Source organism: Macrotis lagotis, chromosome 8 (genome assembly GCF_037893015.1).
Source record: "Macrotis lagotis isolate mMagLag1 chromosome 8, bilby.v1.9.chrom.fasta, whole genome shotgun sequence".
NCBI classification, from domain to species: Eukaryota; Metazoa; Chordata; class Mammalia; order Peramelemorphia; family Peramelidae; genus Macrotis; species Macrotis lagotis.
The window spans coordinates 180,324,687-180,351,210 of record NC_133665.1 but is presented as its reverse complement, the minus strand read 5'-3'; positions in this window follow the sequence as shown (position 1 = coordinate 180,351,210).

Here is a 26,524-nt window from a genome sequence, read left to right as displayed (position 1 = left end):
CTGATGATCAGCTATACCAAACCATATCATGTCCTCCAAATATGACTGTTCCCCAGGCTTCCCTTCTTCCCCTTCCTCTTGGTCATCTTCTTTTTTCTTTTTCTTCTTTGTCCTCTACATCATCTCCTCTTTCTTCTTTTAATTCTTCACCTTCCTCTGTCTCTCTCTTTCCCTCTCCTTCACTTCTTGTTACAATTTCACTTTCTGTAACTGTCTCTTTCTCTAAACTCTCTCACTGTGATTCTGTGTCTGTCTCTCTGTCTCAGAATGTGTGTCTCTATCTCTCTAAATATCTCTGTCTCTCTCTCCCTCTCTCTCCCTCCCCAACTCTTACCATGGTTTTGGATCACATTTTCACCTCTTAGCAGATGACTCCCAGATATATATAACCAGTTTCAGGATCTCCTGACCTTCAGGCTCACTTTGCCAGCTTCCTATTGCCATCTTTCAAATATCAAGATCCCAGGGAAATCTCAAAATCAACCAAATAACAGCCATTAGGGACAGATGTTAATCCTCTCATTGTAAAGAATCAACTTTATAAATTTAAGATGAGAGAGATATACACCAAGAGTTTTTTGAAGGAATCTGAGTTTCTAGATCATTGTGGGTCCAATATAGGTGAGTATTGTGGTGGCAGTCAATAGATCTTATTCAATCCCAAGGTGCATTAGTGAATACAGAGTTGGGATATAGTCCCACTATTCTCTGCCTTCCTCAAAACTTATCTTGAGCACTATGTTCAATACTGGGCACCATGATTGACTAAGGACATTGAAAACATGGAAGTGTCCAGGAAAGAGCAATCAGGGGGATGAAGAGTCATTTGTTTATGACATATATGACTAAACTCAAGGAGCTTAGAGTAAGGGATCATGGGGGGGGGGGGGACCTGGAAGTCATCTTCAAGAAAAGCTAGGGATGTCTCAGAGAAAAGGGATAAGATCTGGCCTGGATGACCCCAGAAAAAGAAACAGGAGGATGGAGGGGAAGCTGGAAAGAAGAGGCTCAGCAAGGCTCATTAAAAACTCCCAGGTTCCTTCCAAAGAAAGTTGTCCAGAAAATGACAAAGGAGAATTGTCTGCCAAAGAGGAAGGGAAGGTGAAGAGGTGAAGAGGCAAACCTGAAAGGGTTTCTTGTAGAGATTCAAAGATCACATTATTCATGTTCTACTAGATTCCTTTAGGATAAGAAGTGCACTAGTGACTTTCCTGCTAGGACATTCAAAGAAGAACTCTAATGTTCTCTTACCACTAACTCCACCTGTTCCACAAACTGCCCTGTTTCTTTACAAAGCACAATCCATAATTCCCATATTTTACTTTCATAAGCACAGTTCTCCTCAACATCTCTCAATGCACATGTCCAATCAGTTCTCAAATCTGGCCATTCATTTCCCCACCATATGGCTTACATCTGACCCCTGCTCTCTCCTCACACAACCTTCAACTTATTTCTCACCCCAAGCATCTTTTACTTAGACAAGAGCACTAGCCTCCTGTTCAGGTCCCTACAATCATTCTTTTCCCATTCAGTCCATTCTCAACTCAGCAGCTACCAAAGGGATTTTCATAAGCTCAGATCCCATCTTGTAACTGTCATACTTAGTGATGTGCAGTGGCTCCCTATGTCCTCAAGGATCAAGTACAAATTTCTCCCATTGACTTTGAAGATCCTATAAAACTCAATCTCTCCCTACCTTCCCCATCTCAGTGAACAATACTCCCCAGCTTGAAGTATGCAAGGGAAACTGATCTTCTCTCCGCTTCACACAAAGAATCTCACCTCCTTTGTCCTTCAATTTAGATAGGTCTCCCTCCTCACCTTTGCCTCATTCAAGCCATCTTTTTCTTCAACACTTAACCCAAGTATCAAGTCAACATGAAGCCACCTATTTCTGAACCTAGACCTCCTGATGGTGGCCTTTCCAATCTTCACTATATTTGATTTTCTTGAATTTTTTCTTGTAATGCTTTTATCCACAACATAGGAGTGAAAGGGGAGCCAGGTTCCAAGCCAGCGTGGGTCATTTGTCAAGTTCCCCTTGCCCCAGGACATTGCCTGCAGCTCTATGCTCCAAGCATCAGTCTGTTATGATAAATAGTAGAAAAGGTTCACAAAGCAGCCTCCTTAATGAAAGGATCCTCACCTGGAGGATCCATGTATCAGTCAAATCACAGGTGGAGTTGAGAATTTGGCTATTCCCTTGTGACTTAGGTTTTTGAAATATAAAAGAATTTATATATGTATGTGTGTGTGCATGTGTTTATGTGTGTCTATATCTTAATATATTAATATTGGTATGTAAAAACTTAGATATAGACTTAAAAGTATTTTGTAATAGGTAGACATATATGTGTACATATATATATATGTATATATATATATATATATATATATATATATACATATATATGGGGAGAGAGAGAGATCACAAAATCTTTACAGTTAACAAAAGATTGCCTGCTGGTCTGAATAATGAGTCACTTAGACAGTCTCAGACAAAGTTATCTGCCCACCATTCCTGGCTTCTCATTGGCTGGAAGTTCTGAAAACCTACATCAATGTTCCTTAGCAACACTCTTCTTCCATCTCAGAGGAGATCAGAGACTTTGGGGGTGGAGTGGAGAATCATGGTGCTGCATTGTCTCTCCCAGGCCCATGTTAAATGATGAGAATTTGATTGAAATTTGATTGGAATTAGCAGTAGATTATTAATAAAATCCCCTTCCCCAAAATCTATGTAATACTTATTTTCAGGGGAACTGTACCATAAAAGCTGACATAATCAGGAATAATTCTTTGTTGTATCTAGATGAGGACCCCAGTTTTAGTTTTTTTGCATTAAATTAATTGATTAATTATATTTGCCACATTTATTTCTATTTCCTGTCCACTTCTTTCAATCTGTTGATCAATTAAAAATGAAAATAAAAATAATTTCTCAATTATCCTGATATTTATATTGATCAATATCAAATACTGATATTGGTTCTTTCCCAGGTATGTCTTCTTAGGTCTCTTGCTTAAACCTTAGGTCCTCTGGCATCATGGCAGTTTCAAAGCCATGGAGCAGAGTCCAAAGTCTTTCAGAGTCATCAATCAACTGGTCAATCAACATTTGTGAAGCTATTATTGCAGGGAAAGCCCTAAGTGGGAAATGCTGTAGATACAAAGAAAGCCCAAAGCAGCCCCTGCCCTTGAGGAGGTCCCAGTCTACTGAGGGAGAAAACATGCCACCAATTCTGTACCAGCAAAAAACACAAGAGGTAACTTGGAAGATCAACAGAAATGCTAAAATCCCCAGTCCAATTTACAGTTGTATTGATTTTCTACATTTGTCATTGACAAAATGTTAATATTGTAAATTAAAATTAAAAATGTGCTAGGCATACTATTTTTTCAGGCAGTTGATTTTTAACCACTCACCAGGGCACCTCTACTCATAGCTCTCTTGTCCCATTCCGTGAACTGAGGAACTGGCCTTTTCTTTCAGTAAGAAGTAGAAAGCACAATTATGACCTTCCTTTCCAGGATTCCTTTGCATGTAAAAAGTCATTGACATCAACCCCTTCTCAATATTTCTTTCCCCAATATCTCCTAGGTAGGTAGTCTTGCTCCTTACCAAGGTCAACCCTTCATCTCCTGCCTTCTCCTCTGTTCCAACAGATTGTCCCCTAATTCACTCTTTATCTCTCTGTAAAACCCTTTCTCTCCATCCTTCCTCTTTATATATTGGTGCCTTCTCAATTGAAATTCTTCCATCTTAAAGCCATCAGTTATCTATTAACTGACAATATAACAGTCATGTCTCAGGTTTCATTCATGTCCCCCTCTGACCCTCCTCTCCTCCTGGAGACTCTCTCTGGCCTTTGCTGATCCTCTTCTCTCCTGGTTGTGCTCCTGCTTGACTGAATCCTTCAAAAACTTCTAATGATCAGCAAAATATCAGTATTCCCTAGGCTTATCTTCTCTTCTTCCTTCCTTCCTTCATTCTTCTTCCTTCTTCCAGCCTCTGTGTCTGTCTCTCTCTTTCTCTTTCTCTCTCTCACCTTTAGGGTGCCTGTCTCCACTATTTTCCATTTAGTTCATCCTCAACTCAGCAATTCCCTAAGGGTTTTCTTAAATTCATATCTCACCTTGTCACTGTCTTACTTAGTCTTGTGCAGTGACTCCCTATGGCCTCTAGGATCAAGTACAAATTACTCCAGGTGGCTTTGAAGATCCCATAAAACCTGGTCTCCACCTATCTTCCCCACATCAGGGGACATTGCTGCCCATTGTGAAACCTGCAATACAAACCAGCCTTCTCTCTGCTTCCCACAAGAAAGTTTCACCTCCTACCTCCCTGAATTTATACTGGTCTCCCTCCTCATCTTTGCCTCATATAGCCCTTCTTTTCCTTCAACACTCAATCCAAGCACTATTTCTACATGAAGCCTGCCTTTCCTGATTCCAGACCTGCTAATGGTGGCCTGACCTAACACCTCTTGTATTTAATTCCTTTAAATATTGTCTCTTTATGTTTTTATCCACAACCTAGGAATGGATGAAGATCCAATCCCAAAAACAATTTTGGACGATATCAAGGCCCCTTGCCTTGGGACAATCCCTTCAGGTCTGTGCTCTAAGCATTTCTCTGTGATGATAAATATCAGTGAGGGTACCAAATGGATTCTCAAAAAAAAAAAGGTTCCTCACCTGGGGGTCCTCGGTGTCAGTGAAATCCCAGGGAAAGTTGAGGATATGCCTAGTCCTTTTTCATTTAGGGGTTATATATATAAAGGAGTTTATATAGAAACACCTATATGTTTATGTATCAATCTATTTATTTATACAAATCTGCAACTACATAAAAATAGGCATATATAAACAAACATAAATAAATTCCTGGCATATGTGTAATTAAGTATACATGTGGTAGTATTTGTGGTACCTTTAATTAGACATATAGATGCTTATATATATGTAAATTTATTTGTGTCCCCAGAGGCTAGCACAGGTGAGGAAACCTAATAGTTTCCATTAATTCTTGCTTCCTTTCCTTGAAAAACCTTTGAAAACCAAATCTTTCACAAAACCTATAGAGTTAACAAAAAGCAGCCTTTCTCCCCTGGTCTGTCTAATGAGTCACTTAAGTCTCTGGTGCACATATCTGCCTGTCATTTTTAGCTTCTCATTGGCTGGAGGTTATGAAAACCTGCATCAGTGTTCCCTAGCAACACTCTTCCTCCATCTTTGTCAGTTGAGTTCAGAGACTGTGGGGGTGGGGTGTACAATCATGGAGCTGCATTGTCTCTCCCAGGCCCTAACTCTCCCCAACCCCATCTATCAAAACAAAAAAGCAAACAATGATTCTCATAGACTTTTCCCCTAGAATTCTACCATTTTTTTCTCCTTACAAAAACAAGCCTGGTCTTTCAGAAGCCTCCTCCTGCAGCACTCTGTCATGTCATACCCATGAAACCTATCAATTAGGTCAAAATTTCTCATATATTTACCCCTCTACATATGCTTTCCGGTACATATTTGGGATTTGTGAGGTCACAGAATAAGTAGGAAACAATAATCAGGTCTTGCTACTGAAAAATCTTGTCTCATATATGCAAGGGATGTGATAAGAGGTCTTGACCTATGTATCCTGAAGAGATTCAAGAGTTATATACTATAAGGGAGTATAAATATGAATGGGAAAGACTTTACATATTTATTTTCCCAAACCTCAAACAAAAATATAAGTTTTCTTTTAATGATTTAAATGTATTCTTCTGGTATGGGATTCCAAGGCTTTCCTAGATGTCTAAGGGGTATAGAAAAAAATAAACAGTTAAGAAACCTCAGACTGTATGAGACAATGTTGAAACAAGGAAGAATCCCTTCCCTCAAAGAGCTTCTAATCAAATGGGGGAAATGCACAGAAGCCATTTATACAAATAACTATGATTCAAAGGGTTGGAGAATAGGTTTGTTGAAAAAAAAATGTCCAAGCTAAGGACTGGGGGAAATCTGAGGAGGGACACATGACTCTTCTGGGCTTCAAAGCAAAAAGAAGAAATGGAACCATAGTGAGGAGTGCAGAGGACAAAACCCAGGAAGTAGAGTCCATGGTTACCTTGAGTAGAAGTCTCAACATATTGAGGGTCTTGCCTCTTTTTTTTCCTGTTATTCCCTCATCCAACCCAGAGCTCAGTACAAAGTAGACACTTCACAAATGCTCACTCTATGAGTCATTCACTCAACAGGCATTAATTAAGGGCCTACTATGAATCAGAGACTGCTGAGAAGAAAATAAAAGTCAAAGGCCATTTCCTTCTCTCAAGGAGCTCCCAGTCTAAATAGAAAGAGAACAACCAGTCAAATCAGTCCAAACAAGATAGAGACAGGAGAGATGGGAGAGAATCTCAAAGGGAAGAGCATGAAGATTTGGTAAATTCCAGATGATTTATCAATTGCAATTAGATGGAGATTAGCAGCAGGTTATTTTTAAAACACCTTCCTCAATAATCACTGGGAAAATGGTTTTCAGGATACCAGACCTTTAAATCCTGCCAGATAAAAAGAAATGAAGGTATTACTCAATCCCACTTTATGGAAGAAAGGAGACTAGTTTATTTTTCATAATTCATTTTCAATATATTTTTATAAGTTCCCTTGGATTTCTCATTTCCCCTTATTTATGCTCTTTGGGAAGAAAATGTGCTTAAATGACTAGCCCAGCTATTTTTATTTTAGGTTTTTGCAAGGCAAATGGGGTTAAGTGGCTTGCCCAAGGCCACATAGCTAGGTAATTATTAAGTGTCTGAGACCGGATTTGAACCCAGGTACTCCTGACTCCAGGGCCGATGCTTTATCCCCTGCACCACCTAGCAGCCCCCCAACTATTTAATTATTAAGTGTCTCAAGAGGGATTTGAACTCAAGTCATCCTGACTCCAGGGTTGGTGCACTACCCAATTCCTTTTCCATTATTGAACAAAGAAAGAGAAGAAAAATCCACAAAATAAATATGAGTAGATCAGCAAAGTAAATCTCAGAAGCCCTGCAACAAGCATATCCCCTTCTGCCTCCTGTTTGTCCATGGGTCCTCTGAAATCATGGCAGCATCCCAGGCCATGGAGCAGAATCCAGTCTTTGAGAGTCATAGGTCAGTTGGTAAGTCAGCATTTTTGAAGTTCCTGCAGTTGGCCAAGGAACAAGCATTGTGTTGATGTTACAGAGAAAGGCCAAAGCAGCTCCTGCCCTTAAGGAGCTCCCAGTCGAGTGGGACAGAAAACATGCAGACAATTCTTTGCCAATAACATACACATGAGATACTTTGGGGTGGATCAACAGAGGGAAGGCAGCTGCTCCAAAACCTTAAGGAAGATAAAGGAAGACTTCCTGGAGAAGTTACCTGAGACTTGGAGGAAGGCAGAAGAGCCAAGAGGCAGAGGAGGGAGAGAATTTCAGATCTAGGGACAGTCAGAGAGAAAGCCTAGAACTGTTCACTATGGCATTGGATAGTAGGAGACATGGGAGGAATAGAATGGGAGATGGGCAATGACTTGAAACTCTGTGAATTTGTGTATGTGGGGCTGGAGGTGGGGAGAGGAGCAGCAAGCAAGGTCAGGTCATGAACAGTGATGAAACCCCAAGAGATGATTCCCATTTGACCCTGCAGAATATAAGGAAACACTAAAGTTTGTTGAACCTGGGAATGCCATGGCCAGTCACAATTTGACTTGAAGAAGATCCCTTTGAGCAACACTTCTTGGGGGGGAGCAAAAGTCTCTCATGATATCTCTTTTGTTCCAAAATATTGTCCCCAATTCACACTTGAGCTCTCTAAAAACCCTTTCTCTCCCTTCCCCTCCTCATATACTGGTTCCCACCAATATGGCTAAAAACATATCCAAGTGACCCCCATTTTGAAGAACCTTCACCAGTCCCTCAAGTTCATATCCTCTATCTCCACTCCATTTACCTATGGAAAATTAGATCCAAAGAAAGAGAAAGTTCTGAAGCATGACTTCCCAGATAAGAAGAACACAGAATTAGAGTTTACAGAAAACTTGGAGGATGACCCCAACAGAACATCTACAAAAAGAGATTATCTCTTCTGTTTGACTCTATATCTAATTTTCCCATTTAAATCTTAAGCTTTTGTAATCTCATTTGTAACTTCATCCCTCAACTAAAACTCTTCTAACCTAAAACAACCAATTATCGATTTTTTTGCAAGGCAGATGGGGTTAAGTGGCTTGCCCAAGGCCACACAGCTAGGTAATTTTCAAGTGTCTGAGACAGGATTTGAACCCAGGTACTCCTGACTCCAGGGCCGGTGCTTTATCCACTGCGCCACTTAGCCTCCCCCAATTATATATTAATTAACAAAACCAATAGTCTAGTCTCAGTTCTCAATTTTCTTCCCCTTGCTGAGACAAGTCACCCTACTGACCATGCTCTCCTTTAGACTCTCTCTGCCCCTACCTTGCTGACTCCACCAACTTCTGATAATCAGCTAGGTCAATTAAATCATCTCCTCTAAATATAACTTCCCTGGGATTCTCTTCTTCATATTCCTCTTCTTTTTTCTTTTTTGTCATTGTCTTCTACTTTATCTTCTCTTCCTTCTACATTTAGTTCATTATATCTATCTCTCTTCCTCTCTCATCTTTCTTTTGCTCTCCTTCATTTTTGTTGCGATTTCTCTGTTTGTCTTCAACTCTCTCTCTCTCCCTCTCGCCCCTTCCCTTTCTCACACCCTTTACCATCCATTTTGATAGAATTTTCACCTCTTAGAACATGAGCCCCAGATATGTATTTCCAGTTCCAGTCTCTCCTGATCTTCAGGCCCACCTCACCAGCTTCCTCTTTAGAGTTTCATATAGCAAAGTCCCAGAGAAATCCCAAAATCAAACATATGACATCCATTAGGGACAGATGTTCAGCTTCTCATTGGAAATGATCTGGGGGTTCCAGTGTACCGTGGGGCCAGTACAGATGAGTATAGTGTTGGCAGTCAATAGACCTTATTCAATCCCATGATGCATTGATGTTTACAAAGGTAGAGCATAATTCCATTATGCTCTGCCTTTCTCAAAACTTATCTTGAGCATTATATTCCGTTCTGGGCAATATAAAAATACATAAGTTTCTACAGAAGAGCAAAAAGGAGGATGAAGGGTCATCTGCACATGTCCTATGTGACTCAACTGAAGGAGCTTGGTATTTTAAACCTAGAGTGAGGAAGTATAAGGGGAAATATGAGAGCCATGTTCAAGTACACATAGGGATGCCACAGAGAAAAAGGATAAGATCTGGCCTGTTTGACTCCAGAAGAAAGAACCAGAAGGATGGGAAGGAAGCTAGAAAGAACTTCAAAAAGGCTCAGGGTCAGAAAAGTGCCCAACTTCCTTCCAAGGAGAGCTGCCCAGAAAGTGACAAAGGGGCATGGGCTGCCACAGGAGAGGGGAGGGTAAGGAAGCACACCTGAAAAGGCGACTTGTAGAGAGTGAAAGATCACATTATTTATGTCATGGTGCATTCCTTTAGGTTATGAAGAACAATAGTTGACTATTTATAACTAACTTGAAAAGTATGAGCTGCTATGATTCTTTGCCACGTATTCTACCCAGTTCCCCAAATTTCCCTGTTTCTGTTGAAAACACAAACCATTCTTCCAGTCTCTCAATTTCATAATCTTTTTATTCTCCTCAGTTCCTCTTATTCTCTCACTTTACATGTCCTATCAATTCCAAATCAGGCCAATTAATTCTCCACCATACCTGCTCTCTCCTCACACAGGTAGCACCATACTTCTCATCGAAATCACCTCTCACTTAGATAATGGCAGTGGTTCCTATTGGGGTCCCTGCATCCAGTCTTTTCTCAATCAATCAATTCTCAGCTCATCAGCTACCAAAGGAATGTTCATGAGATCACCTCAAATCTTGTCAATCTCTTACTTAGAGATGTTCAGGGGTTCCCTATGGCATTTAGGATCAAGTACGAATTTCTCCAGTTGACTATGAAGATCCTATAAAACATGGTCTCCATCTATCTTCCCCACCTCCCCATCTTGAGGCAGGCAATACAAACTGACCTTCTCACTCTGTCCCACGAACAATATTTTGCCTCTTGGCTCCTTGAATTTATCCTAGTCTCCCTCCACAACTTTGCTGCACTTAACCCTTTTTCACCAACACTTAACCCAAGTATCACTTCCACATGAAGCCTTCCCTTCCTGAACCCAGCCCTGTCACTGGTAGTCTTCCCTATCTCCATTGCATTTGACTTCCTTGAATTTTTTTAATTTATGGTTTTATCCACAACATAGGACTGGATGGGGACCCAGGTTCAAAGCTGGTTCTGGTTACTGTCAAATTCCCCTTGCTCTAGAACAGTCCCTTCAGCCCTGTGCTCTAGGCATCTCTCTGGGATGATAAATAGCAGAAAAGGTGCCCAATGAAACCCCGCTAGTGAAAGGGTCCTCACCTGGGAGTTTACTGTATCAGTCAAATCACAGTGGGAGGATGTGCCTATCCCCTTTTCATTTAGGTTTTAGAATTATAAAAGAATTTATATATGTATTAGATATTTTTGTGTGTATATATAGAGAGAGCTACATATTAATATTGATATATGAAAACAGATATAGACATGAATATATGGGTGGAAACTATAGAGACGTATGCATGTAGATGTGTGTATCTATATATATGCAAATATATGTGTCTCAGAAGATCTGGGCACAGATCAGGAAACCTAAAAGCTTCCATCAGTTCTTACTTGCTTTTCTTTAGAAGCCATGGAAAAACAAATCTTTCACAAAACCTATAGAGTTAACAGAAAACAACCCACTGATCTGTATAATGAGTCACTTAGACAGTCTCAGACAAAGGTATCTGCCCCCCATTCCTGGCTTCTCATTGGCTAGACTTTCTAAAAACCTGAATCAATGTTCCCTAGCAACACTCTTCCTCCATCTCAGAGGAGATCAGAGATTGTGGGGGTGGAGTGGAGAACCATGGAGCTTCAATGTCTTCTCAGCCCATCCTAAATCTTGGGTAATTTATTGATAAAAATTTAATTGCAATTAACAGCAGATTATTATTAAAATCCCCTTACCCAAATTCTATTATAATACTTCTTTTTAGGCGATCTGAACCCTTAAAGTTGTCATAATCAGGAATAATCCCCTCATTTTAACTATTTTTAGGGGATTTTGCATTTCTTTGATTGTTTAATTATTTTCAATCCCTGTCCACTTCTCCTTTCACTCGATTGAGCAATAAAAATTAAAATAAAAGATAATTCCTCAAGAGATCCAAATCTACACATTGGTTCTTTCCAAAGCATGTCTCCTTTGATCTCTTGATTCATCCTTGAATCCTCTGGCATCATGGTGGCTTCAAAGTCATGGAGCAGAGACCAAAGTCTTTCAGAGTCATCAGTAAGCTGGTCAATCAACATCTATGGAGCTATTATTGTGAGATAAACATTTCCCTTAAGTAGGAAAGGCTAGAGAGGCAAAGAAAGTCCAAAGGATGCCTGCTTTGAGGAGCTCCCACTCAAGTGAGGGAGATAAGTTGCAAATAATTCTATACAAGTAAAATACACATGGAATAACTTGGGGAGTATCAAGAGAGGGCAGATTGTTGCTCCAGAGTCATTAAGCAAGATGAAGAGAGGTTTCCTGGAGATGGTGGAATGTTAGCTGAGACTTGGAGGAAGGCAGAGAAGTCAAGAGGCAGAGGAGGAAGGAGAGGGTTCCAGGAGATCTGGAGGTCAGCCAGATGGAAATCTGGAATTGAGAGGCTGGGTGTCTTCTGGAGGAACAATAAGGTCTATGTCACTGGTTGGTAGGAGATATGGGAGGAGTAGGATGTGAGATTTGAGAAGACTAGAAACTGTATGCTTGTGTATGTGGAAGGGGAGGGGGAGCAGCAACCAAGACCAGGTCATGAACAGTGATCAAAGTCCAAGAGAGGAGTCCCATATTTGGCACTTCTGAGTATAAGGAAACACTAAAGTTTAATGAGTCTGGAAGTGACATGGTCAGTCACCATTTTACTTTAAGAAGATCCATTTGAGCAGCCCTACTTGTGGGAACAAAAGTCTGTCATGCTTTCTCCTTTGTTCCTACAGATTGTCCCCTAACTCACTCTTTAGCTCTCTAGAAAACCCTTTCCCTTCCCCTCCTTATATATTGATTCCCACCAATATGCCTTAAAACATAACAAGTATTCCCATTTTAAAGAACCTTCACCAGTCCATCAAGTTAATATCCACTATCTTTTCTTCATTTCCCAATGGAACATTATTAAATCAAGAGAAAGAAAAAGTTCTGAAACTTTGATTCCCAGATAATCAGGACATAGATTTAGAGTTTACAGCAAACTTGGAGTTTTGCCCCAGTGGAACATCTCCAAAAAGACATTGTCTTTGCTCTTTGACTCTATAACTAAACTCATTTCATGCTTAAACTTGTGTTATCAAGTTTCAAGCTTTATACCCTCAACTGAAACTCTTCTATCCTAAAGACATCAATTGCCTATTAATTGACAAAGCCAATAGTATTGTCTCAGGTCTCAGTCTTCTTCCCCATCTGATGCCCTTCACCCTACTCTCTCCTTCTGGAGACTCTCTCTGGGTTTTGCAGATTCTGTTCTCTCCTGGTTCTGCTCCTAACTTCAAACTTCTGATGATCAGCTAGGTCAACGATAATATCTCCTGACTGTTCCCCAGTCTGGTCCTCTTCTTCCTCTTTGTCATCGTCTTCTTTTCTTCTTTGTCTTCTTCATGTTCTCCTTCTCCTCTTCCTTCTTCTATTAATTCACCTTTCTCTGTGTCTCTTTCTCTTATTCCCTTCTTGTTACAATTTCACTGGTTATCTATAACTACCTCTTTCTCTAAACTCTCACTGTGACTCTGTGGTCTCTCTGTCTCTCTCCCTCTCCCTCTGTCTCTCTTCCTCTTCCTCCCCCCCTCTCCCTCGGTTCCTCCCTCTCTCCCTCTGTCTCTCTCTCTGTATCTTTCTGTCTCTCTCTCTGTATCTTTCTGTCTCTCTCTCTCTCTCTCTCTCTCTCTCTCTCTCTCTCTCTCTCTCTCTCCCCCATCTCTGTCTCTCTCTCTGTCTCTGTCTCTCTGTTGTCATTGTCATACATATTGATGTTCAGTGGTTCCCTATGGCCTTTAGGATCAAGTACAAACTTCTCCAGTTGACTTTGAAAATCCTATAAAGCCTGTCTCTCCCTACCTTCCCCACCTCAGTGGACAATACTCCCTAGCTTAAAGTGTGCAATACAAACTGACCTTCTCTCTGCTTCCCACAAAGAATCTCACCTCCTATGTCCTTGAATTTAAATTGGTCTCCCTCTTCACTGTTGCCTCATTCAATCCATCTTTTTCTTCAACACTTAACCCAAGTATCAAATCTACATGAAACCTCTCCTTCCTGAACCCAGGCTTGCTAATGATGGTCTTCCCTCTTTCCAATGGATTTGACTCCTTGAATTTTTTTCTTTTCTTTCCCACAATATAAGAGTGAATAGGGAACCAAGTTCCAAGCTAGTGTGGGTTACTGTCAAGTTCCCCTTGCCCTAGGACAGTCCCTTCAGCTCTGTGCTCCAAGCATCTCCCTCTTATGATAAATAGTAGAAAAGGTGCCCAATGCAGCCTCCTTAATGAAAGAGTCCTCACTTGGAGGATCCCTATATCAGTCAAACCACAGATGGAATTGAGAATGTGCCTATTCCCTATCATTTTGGTTTTTGAAATATAAAAGAATTTATTTATGCATATATATTTATATATGTGTGTGTCTGTGTATTTATGTTATATTAATAATAGTATGTAAAACTTATAGACATAAGAATTTATTTGCAATATATAGACAGATACGTATGTGTATATATATGTATATATATATATATATATATATATATGTATGTGTGTGTGTGTGTGTGTGTGTGTGTGTGTGCGCGCGTAAATATATTTAAATCCCAGAGTCTGGCACAGGCCAGGAAACCTAAGAGTTTCCATCAATTCTTACTTGCTTTCCTTGAAAAGCCATGGAAAACCAAATCTTTCATAAAACCTATAGAGTTAACAACAAACAGTCCACTGTTCTTTATAATGAGTCACTTAGTCTCAGACAAAGGTATCTGCCCACCATTCCAGGCCTGTCATTGACTGGAGGTTCTGAAAACCTGCATCAGTGTTCCCTAGCAACACTCTTCCTCCATGTCAGAGGGGATCAGAGATTGTGGGGGTGGAGTGGAGAATCATGGACTACATTGTCTCTTCCAGGCCCATGTTAAATAATGGATGATTTATTGATTGAAATTTAAGTGGAATTAGCAGAAAATTATTATTAAAATCTCCTACCCATAAATCTATTTAATACTTATTCTCAGGGGAAGTGACCCCTAAAGCTGTCATAATCAGGAATAATTACTCATTGTAATTAGAAGGGGAGCCCAGTTTTAGCTTTTTTGCTTTTCATTATATTTTTATTTATTTTTACCACATTTATTTTCATTTCCTGTCCACTTCTCCTTTCACTCTATTAATCAATAAAAAAAAGAAAAGAAAAGATAATTTCTCAAGATATGCAAATCTTGATATTGGTTCTTTACAAAGCATGTCTCCTTAGGCCTTTCGCTTCATCTTCAGGCCCTTTGGCATCAGGGTGGCTTCAAAGCCATGAAGCAGAGTCCAAAGTCTTTCAGAGTCATCAGTCAGATGGTCAATCAAAATTTATGAAGCTATTATTGTAAGGGAAGCAGTGGGAAATGCTGAGGATGTAAAGAAAGCCCAAAGCAGCCCCTGCCTTTGAGAAGCTCCCACTCTAATGAGGGAGAAAACATGGCACCAACTCCATACCAATTAGACACAAGAGGCAACTTGGGAAGGATCAACAGAAATGATCAAATTCTAAAATTTCCAGTCCAATTTACTATTGTGTTGATTTTCTACATTTGTCATAGACAAAATGTTAATATTGCAAATTAAAATTAAAAATGTTCTGGGCATGCTTTTTTTTCTAGGAGCAGATTGTTCTTTTTTTCATTTCTTTCTTTCTTTTTTTTTTTTTAGGTTTTTGCAAGGTAAATGGGGTTAAGTGACTTACTTAAGGCCACACAATTAGGTAATTATTAAGTGTCTAAGGCTGGGGGTGGCTAGGTGCCATAGTGGATAAAGCACTTGCCCTGGAGTCAGGAGCACCTGGGTTCAAATCTGGTCTCAGACACTTAATAATTACTTAGCTGTGTGGCCTTGGGCAAGCCACTTAACCCCGTTTGCCTTACAAAAAAAAAAAAAACCCACAAAAAAAGTGCCTAAGGCTGGATTTGAATTCAGGTACTCCTGACTCCAGGGCCGGTGCTCTATCCACTGTGCCACCTAGCTGCCCCCCAGGGAACAGATTGTTAACTAGTTACCAGGGCACCTCTGCTCACCCAGCTTTCTCTTATCCTATACTTTCAACCAAAGACCTGGTCACTTACTTCAATAAAAAAAGTAGAAAGCACAACTCTGAACTTCTTCTTCAGGATTCCTTTGCATATAAAAAGTCATTGGCATCATCCCCTATTCAATATTTCCTTTCCCCCATATTTCATAGATAGGTCGCCTTGCTCCTTGTCAAGACCAACCCTTTTACAAAGGCCCTTCATCTCATGCCTTCTCCTTTATTCCAACAGATCATCCCCTAATTCACTGTCTCTCTATAAAACCCTTTCACTCCACCCCTCCTCCTTATATATTGGTGCCTACCATCATACTTCCAAACATACCTAAGTGTATCCCATCTATAAGAACCTTCACCAGTCCCTCAGGCCAATATCCTGTATCTTCCATTTCCAGTGGAACATCTAGAAAAAAAAGGCTATCTGCTCTGTTTGACTCTGTATCCATTCTTTTCTTTTAGTCCTTAAACTTTTGTAATCCAGTTTGTAGCCTCATTCTCAATTGAAACTTTTCTATCCTAAAGACACCAATTATTTATTAATTGACAAATCCAATAGTCTTGTCACAGGTCTCAATCTTCTTCCCCTCTCTGGTACACATCACCCTTCTGACCCTCCTCTCCTCCTGAAGATTCTCTCTGGTCTTTGCTGATCCTGACCTCTCCTAGTTCTTCTACCTGGCTGACTCCCTCAAACTTCTAATGATCAGCTAGATCAATCATGCCTGTAAATATAAGTGTTCACCAGGCTTCTCTTCTTTTTCTTTTTCTTCTTCTTCTTCTTCTCCTTCTTCTTCCTCTCTTTCTCCTCTCTCTCTCTCTCTCTCTCTCTCTCTCTCTCTCTCTCTCTCTCTCTCTCTCTCTCTCTCTCTCTCTCTCTGCCTCTCTATCCATCTGTCTATATCTCCTTACCTTGGATTGAATTTTCATCTCTTAGGAGATGAATCACAGATGTGTATTTACAGCCTCAATCTCTCCTGAGCTTAAGACCCACCTCACCCTTTTGAGATATTTCAAATTGAAATGTCCCAGAGAAATCAACTTCATACGTTTTTAAGAATAGTGAAATCCATGGATCAATAGTTATTTCTGAAAAGATCCATGAGTTTGAATGCACGGTGGGGCCAAGATAGATGAGTACTGTGTTGGCAGCCAATCTCTTATGCAATCACAAACTGCATTAAAGTAGGGACAGATTCCATGTCTAGGGGGTTGGGTAATAGTCCCACTATAATCTGCCTTTCTTGTATCTTATCTTGAGGATTATGTTCAGCTCTGGAAATCATGGTTGACTATGGACATTGATAACATGGGAGTGACCAAAGAAGACCAGCTGGAAGGCTGTAAGTACATCTGCTCCTATCACAAGTGGCTGAACTGAAGGTGCTTGGTATATTTAGCAAGACATGAGAATCATCTTCAAATACAGCTAAGATTGTCACAGACAAATAGAATTAGATCTGTTCTGTTTTATCAGAGAAGACAAAACCAGGAGGATGGGGTGGAAGCTGGAAAGAGGCTCAACAAAGCTCAAGGTCAATAAAAATAGTCCAACTTCCTATAAATAAGAGCTATCCAGAGAGTGCCAAAGAGGAATGGAATGCCAGAGAAGAGTGGAAGGTGAAGAGGCACCACCTGGGTAGGTTTCTAGTGAAGGATGAAAGATAACTTATTATTTATGCTATGGTGGGGACTCTTTTAGCATATGAAGTACACTAAGTAGTTCTTGAATCCCAACTCATTGAAAATTCCTTGATGTTTTGACAATCAAAACAGAATTCATATTCTCTTTTCCACTAACTCCACCTGTTCCTCAGATTTCCCCTCTTTCTTATCAAAGCACAATCCATACTTCCAGTCTCCCAATTTCATGATCTGTTTATTCTCCTCAGTTCCTCACCCTGTCTCACTCCACATGTTCAACTACTTCCCAATCTAGCCATTCATCATTCCACCATATCTCTTCCACCTGAACCTTGCTCTTTCATCACACAATCTTTCCTGCCCCATGCATCTCTCACTTAGATAATAGCAGTGGCATCCTATTCAGGGTCCCTGCAATCAGTCTTTTCCCATTCAGTCTATTCTCAGCAGCTGCCAAAGGGATTTTCATAAGCTCTGACCTCATCTTGTCACTGTATTATGTAGTGATGTGAATGGCTCCCTTTGGCCTCTAGGATCAAACACAAACTTCTCCAATTGACTTTGAAGATACTATAAAACCTGGAGTCCACCTATCTTCCCCACCTTAGTGGACATTGCTCCACATCTTGAAGTCTGCAATACAAATCAGCCTTCTCTCTGCTTCCAACAATCTTTCACCTCCTATCTCCCTGCATTTATATTTTCTCCTCATCTTTGCCTCCCCAAACCCTACTTTTCCTTCAACACTCAGTCCAGGCACCATTTCTACATAAATCCTTCCTTTCCTGATTCCACACCTGCTAATGGTGGCCTTCCCAGATCCCTTGTATTTGACTCCCTTGAATTTTGTCTCTTCATGTTTTTATCCTCAGCCTATGAGTGGATGGGGAAACTCTCAAAACCAGCTTAGAACTTTGTCAAGGCTACTTTGCCTGAGATGGTCCCTTAAATTGTGTGATCCAATTATCTCCCTGGGATGATAAATAACAAAGAAGGTACCATTTGGACATCAGCGTAATTCCAGGTAGAGTTGAGGACATAACTATTACCTTGTCACTTAGGTTTTTAACAGATAAAGGAGTTTATATAAAGATATCTATATATTTAAATATATACATACCTGCAGCATATAAACATTGACATAAATATATATGTGGAATATATGTATGTAAATTTATTTGGAATCCCAGAACCAAGCACAGGTCAGGAAACCTAAGAGGTTCCATCAATTCTTTCTTTTTTTCTTGAGATGCCATAGAAAGCCACATCTTTTACAAAAGCTATAGAGTTAACAAAAAGCAGCCCTTCTCCACTGGTTTGTCACTTAGACTCTGGCGAAGGTATCAGTTCATCATTCCAGGCTTCTCTTTGGCTGGAGTTTCTGAAAACCTACATGTTCCTTAGCAACACTCTTCCTCCCTCCATGTCAGGGGGGGTTGGGGGTGGGGTGAACTGCATTGTCTCTTCCAGGCTCTTTCTCTCCCCTAACCCTTCTTTCAAGACAAAAAAGCAAACAATGATTCTCATAGACATTTCTCCTTGTGCCAGAGTTCTTCCATTTTCTTTCCTCACTAGTACAAGCCTGGTCCTTCTATAGCACCACTCTCAAGTCATGCCCATTCAATCTACTTGCCCCACCAATGCAGATGACTTGACCAGAGGTCTTGACCTTTGTGTCCTGGAGGGATTTCAAGGGATTAGTCTATCAAAATGAAAAACATTACATCTTTATTTTCCCTAATTGTTCTTGGTCTGTCTTTCTTCTCCTTCTCCTTCTTCTCCTTCTTCTCCTTCTTCTTCTTCTTCTTCTTCTTCTTCTTCTTCTTCTTCTTCTTCTTCTTCTCTCTCTCTCTCTCTCTCTCTCTCTCTCTCTCTCTCTCTCTCTCTCTCCCTCCCTCCCTCCCTCCCTCCCTCCCTCTTTCTCTCTCTCTCCCTCCCTCCCTCCCTGTCTCTGTCTCTCTGTCTTTCTCTCTGTCTCTCTCTCTGTCTGTCTGTCTCTCTCCCTCCCTCCCTCCCTCCCTGTCTCTGTCTCTCTGTCTTCCTCTCTGTGTCTCTCTCTCTCTCTCTCTCTCTCTCTCCCTCCCTCCCTCCCTGTCTCTGTCTCTCTGTCTTTCTCTCTGTCTCTCTCTCTCTGTCTGTCTGTCTGTCTGTCTCTCTCTCTCTGTCTCTCTCTCTCTGTCTGTCTGTCTCTCTCTCTCTCTGTCTCTCTCTCTCTGTCTGTCTGTCTCTCTCTCTCTCTGTCTCTCTCTCTCTGTCTGTCTGTCTCTCTCTCTCTGTCTCTCTCTCTCTGTCTGTCTGTCTCTCTATCTATCTATCTATCTATCTATCTATCTATTTATCTCTCTCACTCTCTCCCCTTCAGCTCACCAAGTTTCTGCTGAGCTTAAGACCCACCTTACTAGTTCCCTCCAGAGATTTCATCTGGCAATGGCCCAGTAAAATCTCTAAGTCAGCAAATGTCATTCTTTAGGGATAGATATTAATCTTCTTACTGGATCAAAATCAACTTTACATGTTTAAAGTGAGAGAAACATGAATCAATAGTTTATTCTGAAAAGATCTGTGGGTTCTGGGGCACTGTGGGGCCAATATAGATGAATACTATGGTAGCAGCCAATCAACTTTATTCAATCACAAACTGTATTAAAGAGGGCATAGATTCCATGTCTAGGGAGATGGTGGACAGTCCCACTATTCTTTTGCCTTTCTTAGAGCTAATCTTGAGGATTATATTCACCCCTGAAAATCATGGTTGACTAAGGACATTAAAAACATAGGAGTGTCCAAAGAAGAGCAGCCAAGAGGGAGGAGGGTTATCTGTTCATGTCACAAGTGCCTCAACTGAAGGAGCTTGGAATACTTAGCACGCAGTAAGGAAGCTTGACATGAGAATCATCTTTAAATATATCTAATGAGATCACAGAGAAAAATAATTAGATCTGTTCTATTGGACCCCAGAAAACACAAGCAGAAAGATGGGGTGGAAGCTGGGAAGAGGCTCACCAAGGCTCAAGGTCAATAAAACCTGCCCATCTCCAAAGCACTTGTTCAGACCGAGTTTTTCAAAAAGTTCCAAAGAAGAATGGTCTGCCAGAGAGTAGAGGAAGGAGAAGAGGCATCACCTGGATGGGTTTCCAGGAGAGAGATTATGATATCTTTAGAACATGAAGTAATGCTAGGTGGCTATTGGATCCCAACTAAATTGAAAATTCTTAGATGCTGTGACGTCCAAAACAGATCTCTTATATTCTCTTTCCTACTAACTCCACCTGTTCCCCAAATGGCCTTGTTTCTGTTTAAAGCACAATCCATACTTCTAGTCTCTCAATTTGATAACCTGAGTTTTCTCCACAGTTTTTCTCACTCTCTCACTCCACATGTCCAATCAGTTCCCAATCTGTCCATTCATCTCTCCACCATATCTCTTTCACAAGACTCCTGCTCTCTCCTCACACAGCCATCATCTTACGTCCCTCCACAATCATCTCTCACATAGATAATGGTAATGGCCTCCTATTTAGGGCTCCTGCCTCCAGTCTATTTTTCTGAATCAGCCACTTCTCTATTCAGAAGCTACCAAAAGGATTTTCATAAGCTCAGCTCTCATCTTGTCACTCTCTTACTCAGTGATGTACAGTGGCTCCCTTTGGCCCACCAATGCAGGTGACTGCAGGATCAAGTACAAACTTCTCTAGTTGACTTTGAAGCTCCTATAAAACCTGGCCTCCATCTATCTTTTCCACCTCAATGGACATTACTCCCCAAATTGATGTGTGAAATACAAACTGGCCTTCTCTCTGCTTCCCACAAACAGTCTTTTGCCTCCTGTCTCCTTGAATTTATACTGGTCTTCCTCCTCACCTTTGCCTCACTCAATCCCTTTTCTTCAACACTTAAACCAAGCATCACTTCTACATGAAGCCTTCCCTCCCTGAACCCAGGCCTCCTAATGGTGACTTTCCCTATCTCTATTGCTTTTGATTCCCTTGAATTGTTTCTCTCCATGCTTTTATCCACAACATAGAAATGGATGGGGAACCAGTTTCAAAACCAGGCTGGGTCACTAGCAGGCTCCCCTTGCCCTGGTATAGTCCCTTCAGCTCTGTGCTCCAAGTTATCTCCCTGGGGTGATAAATAGCAGAAAAGGTGCCCAATGCAACCTCCATGGAGAAAGGGTCCTCACCCGTGAGTGTCAAATAACAGGTAGAGTTGAGAATGTACCTATTCCCTTTTCATGTAAGTTTTTGAAAAATGAAAGAGTTTATATATAGATATATATTTATGTGTGACTGTTTTATGTATATATATATACATATATATCTAGAGTTACAAATAAATATTGATGTATAAAAATACAGATATAAACATAAATGTTTTTGTGGTATATTTACAAACATATATACTTATATAAATACCTTCAAAAGCATATATTTGTGTATATATGTTGATATCTCTATTTGTATCCCCGAAGTCTATCACAGAACAGGAAATGTAACAGTTTCCATCAATTCTTACTTGCTTTTCTTGAGAAGCCATTGAAACCAAATCTTTCACAAAACCTATAGCCCTTTTCCACTGATCTGTATAATGAATCACTTAGACAGTCTCTGGTGCAGGTATCAGCCCATCATTCCTGGGTTCTCATTGACTGGAGTTTCTGAAAACTTGCATCAGTATTCCCTAGCAACACTCTTCCTCCAACCATGTCAAGGGGGAGACTGTGGGGGTGGGGTGGAGAATCATGGAGTTTCATTGTCTCTTCTAGGCCCTTACTAAAAGATGGTTGATCTATGGATAGAAATTAAATTGGAATTAGCAGCAGATTATTATTAAAATCACCTTTCCCAAAATCAGTTGTAATACTTGTTTTCATTGGAACAGATCCCTAAATGCTGTTATAATCAGGAATAATCCCTCATTGTGACTGGGAGAGGATCCCAGATTTAGTTTTTATCAAATTTCTTAATTTGTTCATTTATTTTTGCCACATTTCTTATCAGTCCCCTTCTCCACTTCTGCTTTCACTCTATCAAACAATAAAAAAGAACATAAAAGAATTCCTCACGAGGAAACAAATCATCACATTAGTCCCTTCCAGAAGTATGTCTCCTTCTACCTCCTACTTCATATTTAGGTCCTCTGGCATCATGGTGGCTTCACATCCATGGAGAAAAGTCCACAGTCTTTCAGAGTCATCAATCAGTTGGTAAAACATTTATAAAGCTTCTATTGTAAGGCAAACACTAAGTGGGAAATGCTGGATATGAAAAGAAAGGCCAAAGCAGCCCTGCCCTTACAGAGCTCCCACACCCACAATGGATAAATGGGTTAACTTGAAGAGGGATCATCAAAAATAACCAAATGCTAAAAGCCCCAGTCCAATTTCCTGTTCTGTTGATTGACTACATTTGTAATAGGCAAAGTGTTAATAATGCAAGTTATAAATAAAAATGTACTGTGGTTTTTTTCAGAGAGATGATAATTAACCATGCTCACTCAGCTCTCTCTTGTCCCATTCTTTCAACCAAGGGCCTGGTCTCTTTCTTCATTAAGAAAGTAGAAAGCACAACTATGAACTTCATTTTCAGGATTTCTTTGCATGTACAAAGGCATTGGCATCATCCCCTACTCAATACTTCTTTCCACAATATGTCATAGGTAGTTAACCTTGCTCCATGCCAAGACCCACCCCTTTTACATGGTCTTTTCCTTACTTCTTTGTTTCAGCAGATGTCCCCTAATTCACCATTTATCTCTCTACAAAATTCTTCTTCTCCATCCTCCTCATAAATTGTTGCCTTGCAATATGCCTTCAAATATGCCTGAATGTGCCCCATCATTAAGAACTTTCACCAGTCCCTCAAGCTAATATCCTCTCTCTCTACTCTATTTCCCAGCAGAACATCTAGTAAAAAGACTATCTGCTCTGTTTGACTGTTTCTCCTTTAATCCTCAAGCTTTTGTAATGCAGTTTGTAGCCTCATCCTCAAGTGAAATTCTTCCATCCTAAAGGTACCAATTATCTATTAATTGACAAATCCAATAGTCATGTCTCAGGTTTCAATATTCTCCCCCCTCCCACTTCTGATCATTCTCTCCACCTAGAAACTATCTCTTGGATTTGCTAATCCTGTTCTCTCCTCATTCTGCTCCTGCCTAGGTGACCTTTTCTCATAATTCTGATGGGCAGCTAGATGACCTTTTCTCATAATTCTGATGGGCAGCTAGACCAACTGTATTATGTTCTCTAAATATGAGTGTTCCCTAGGCTTCTCTTCATCTTTTTCATTTTCCTGTTCTTGATCCTCTTGATATTCTTGTTCTCTCTCTCTCTCTCTCTCCCCCCCTCTCTCTAACACACACGCGCACACACACACACACACACACACACACCCCTTGCCAGGTTTTTGGATTTTATTATCACCTCTTAGCAAATAACTCCCAGATGTGCATTTCCAGCCTGTCTCTCCTGAACTTAAGACTCCTCACTAGCTCCCTCCAAATGGTTCATTTTGCAATGACCAGTGAAATCTCAAAATGAACCAAAGGAACGTCCTATGGGGACAGATATTAATCTTCTGATTGAATAAAAAATCAGCTTTACAAGTTTAAGATGAGAGAGATATATTCAGAAATTTATTCTAAAAAAAATCTGAGGGTTCTGGTGTACTGTGGGACCAATATAGATGAGTAGTGTGGTGGCAGCCAATCAACTTATTCAATCACAAGCTGCATTAAAGGCAAAGACTTCATGACTAGGAAGGTGGACAGTCCCATTATTCTCTGTGTTTCTTAGAGCTCACCTTGAGGATTATGTTCAGCTATGAAAATCATGGTTGAGTAAGGACATTGATAACATGGTCCAAAGGAGGGTGAGGAGTTATCTCTTCATACCATATCTGGCTCACCTGAAGGATCTTGAAATGTTTAGCAAGGAGTAAGGAAGCATGACATGAGAATCATCTTCAAATATAGCTAAGGTTGCCACAGAGAAAAAGAATTAGGTCTATTCTGTTGGACCCCAGAAGACACAATCAAGAAGATGGAGTAGAAGCTGGAAAGAGGCTCAACAAAGCTCAAGGTTAGTAAAACCTGCCCAACTCCATACCAATGAGAGCTATTCAGAAAGATCCAAAGAGGAATGGACTGCCAGAGAGGAGGGGATGGGGACGAGGCCCACCTGGATGGGCTTCCAGTAGAGGTTGGAGGATCACTTATGTTATGGTGATGATTTCTTTAGAATATGAAATGTACTGGGTGGTTATTGGGTCCTGACTTAAATGAAGATTCTTAGATGTTCTGGCATCCTAAACAGAACTCTTATATTCTCTTCCATCCAAACTCCACCTTTTCCCCAAATGGCACTATTTCTATTGAAAGTACAGGGGCAGCTAAGTGGTGCAGTGGATAAGCACTGGTCCAGGAGTCAGGAGTACCTGAGTTCAAATCCAGCCTCAGACACTTAATAATTACCTAGCTGTGTGGCCTTGGGCAAGCCACTTAACCCCATTTGCCTTGCAAAAAAAACTAAAAAAAAGTACAATGCATACTTCTCATCTCTAATTTGATAATCCAGTTTTTCTCCTCAGTTTTTCCTCACTCTCTCACTCTACATATCCAATGAGTTCCCAATTTAGCTATCCATCTGTCCACCACATCTCTTCCACCAGATTCCTTCTCTCTCCCCACACAGCCATCACCTTACTTATCACCCCAATCATCTCACCCTAATATAATGTCAATGGCCTCCTCTTTAGATCCAGCCTCCAGTTTTTCCCAATCAGGCAATTCTCAACTCAGCAGTTACCAAAGGGATTTTCAGAAACTCAGCTCTCATCTTTACTCTCTTACTCAGTGATATGCAGTGGATCTCTATGGCCTGTTAGAATCATGTACAAACTTCTCCAGTTGACTTTGAAAATCCTATAAAAGCTGGCCTCCACCTATCTTCCCCACCTCAGTGGACATCACTCCCCAACTTGAAGTCTACAATACAAACCAGTCTTCCCTGCTTCCCATAAACCATCTTTTGCCTCCTGACTCCTTGAATTTATACTGTTTTCCTTCACCTTTGCCTCAGTCAATCCTTCTTTATCATCAACACTTAAATCAAACATCACTTCTACATGAAGCCTCCCCTTCCTGAACCCAGGTCTGCTAATGTTGACCTTCCATAGTTCTATTGCACTTGACTCTCTTGCAAACCTAGGATTGAATTGGGAACCAGATTCAAAACCAGTTTGGGTCAGTGTCAAGTTCCCCTAGCCCTAGGACAATCCCTTCAGCTCTGTGCTCCAAGCATCTCTCTGGGATGATAAATAGCAGAAAAGGTCCCCAGTGCAACCTCCTTAGTGAAAGGGTCCTCACCTTGGAATATCTTTGTATCAGTAAAACCACAGGTGAAGTGAGGATGTGTCTATTCCCTTTTCTTTTAGGTTTTTGAAACATAAGAGTTTATATATGTATATAAATATATATTTATGTGTGTATATGTGTTTTTGTGTATATATGTAGAATTACAAGTAAATATTGGTATAAAAAACATAAAAACATTAATATAATGGGAATATATCCACATATATATGGTTACATGTATTTATGCATAAAAAGTGTACATTTATATGCATATATCTATATATAGATAAATATATTTGTATCCCAGAATCTAGCACAGATCAGGAAACCTAGTAGATTACAACAATTCTTCTTTGCTTTTCTTGAGAAGTCATTGAAAATCAAATCTTTCAGAAAACCTATAGAGTTAACAAAAAAATAGCCAGTCTCTGCTGGTCTGTATAATGAGTCACTTAGTCTCTGGAGAAGGTATGGGTCCATCATTTCTGGGTTTTCATTGGCTGGAGTTTCTGAAAACCTACATCAATGTTTCCCTAGTAACACTCTTCCTTCAAGTCAGAACAGAGACTGTGGGGGTGGGGAGGAAAATCATGGTGCTTCATTTTCTCTTCCTGGTCCTTACTAAATGATGGTTGATTGATTGATTGAAAGTAAATTTGGATTAGCAACAGATTACTATTAAAATCCCCTTCCCCAAAATCAATTATAATATTTGTTTTCAGAGGAACTGAAGCCTAAAAGTTGTCATAATCAGGAATAATTCCTCCTTTTAACTAGGAGAGAGCCCTAGTTTGGGGGTTTTTTGGCATTTCTTTATTTGTTTGTTTTTGCCAAATTTATTTTCAATCCCCTTCTACTACTTCTTTCACACTGTTAAACAATAAGAAGGAAAAGAAAAGATAGTTCTTCATGAGATACAAATCCCCACATTGGTCCTTTCTGAAAGTAGGTCTCCTTCTGTCTCCTACTGCATGCTTAGGTCCTCTAGCATCTTGGTGGCTTCACATCCATGGAGCAGAGTCCAATGTCTTTTAGAATCATCAGTTATCTGGTCAATCAACATTTATGAAACTCT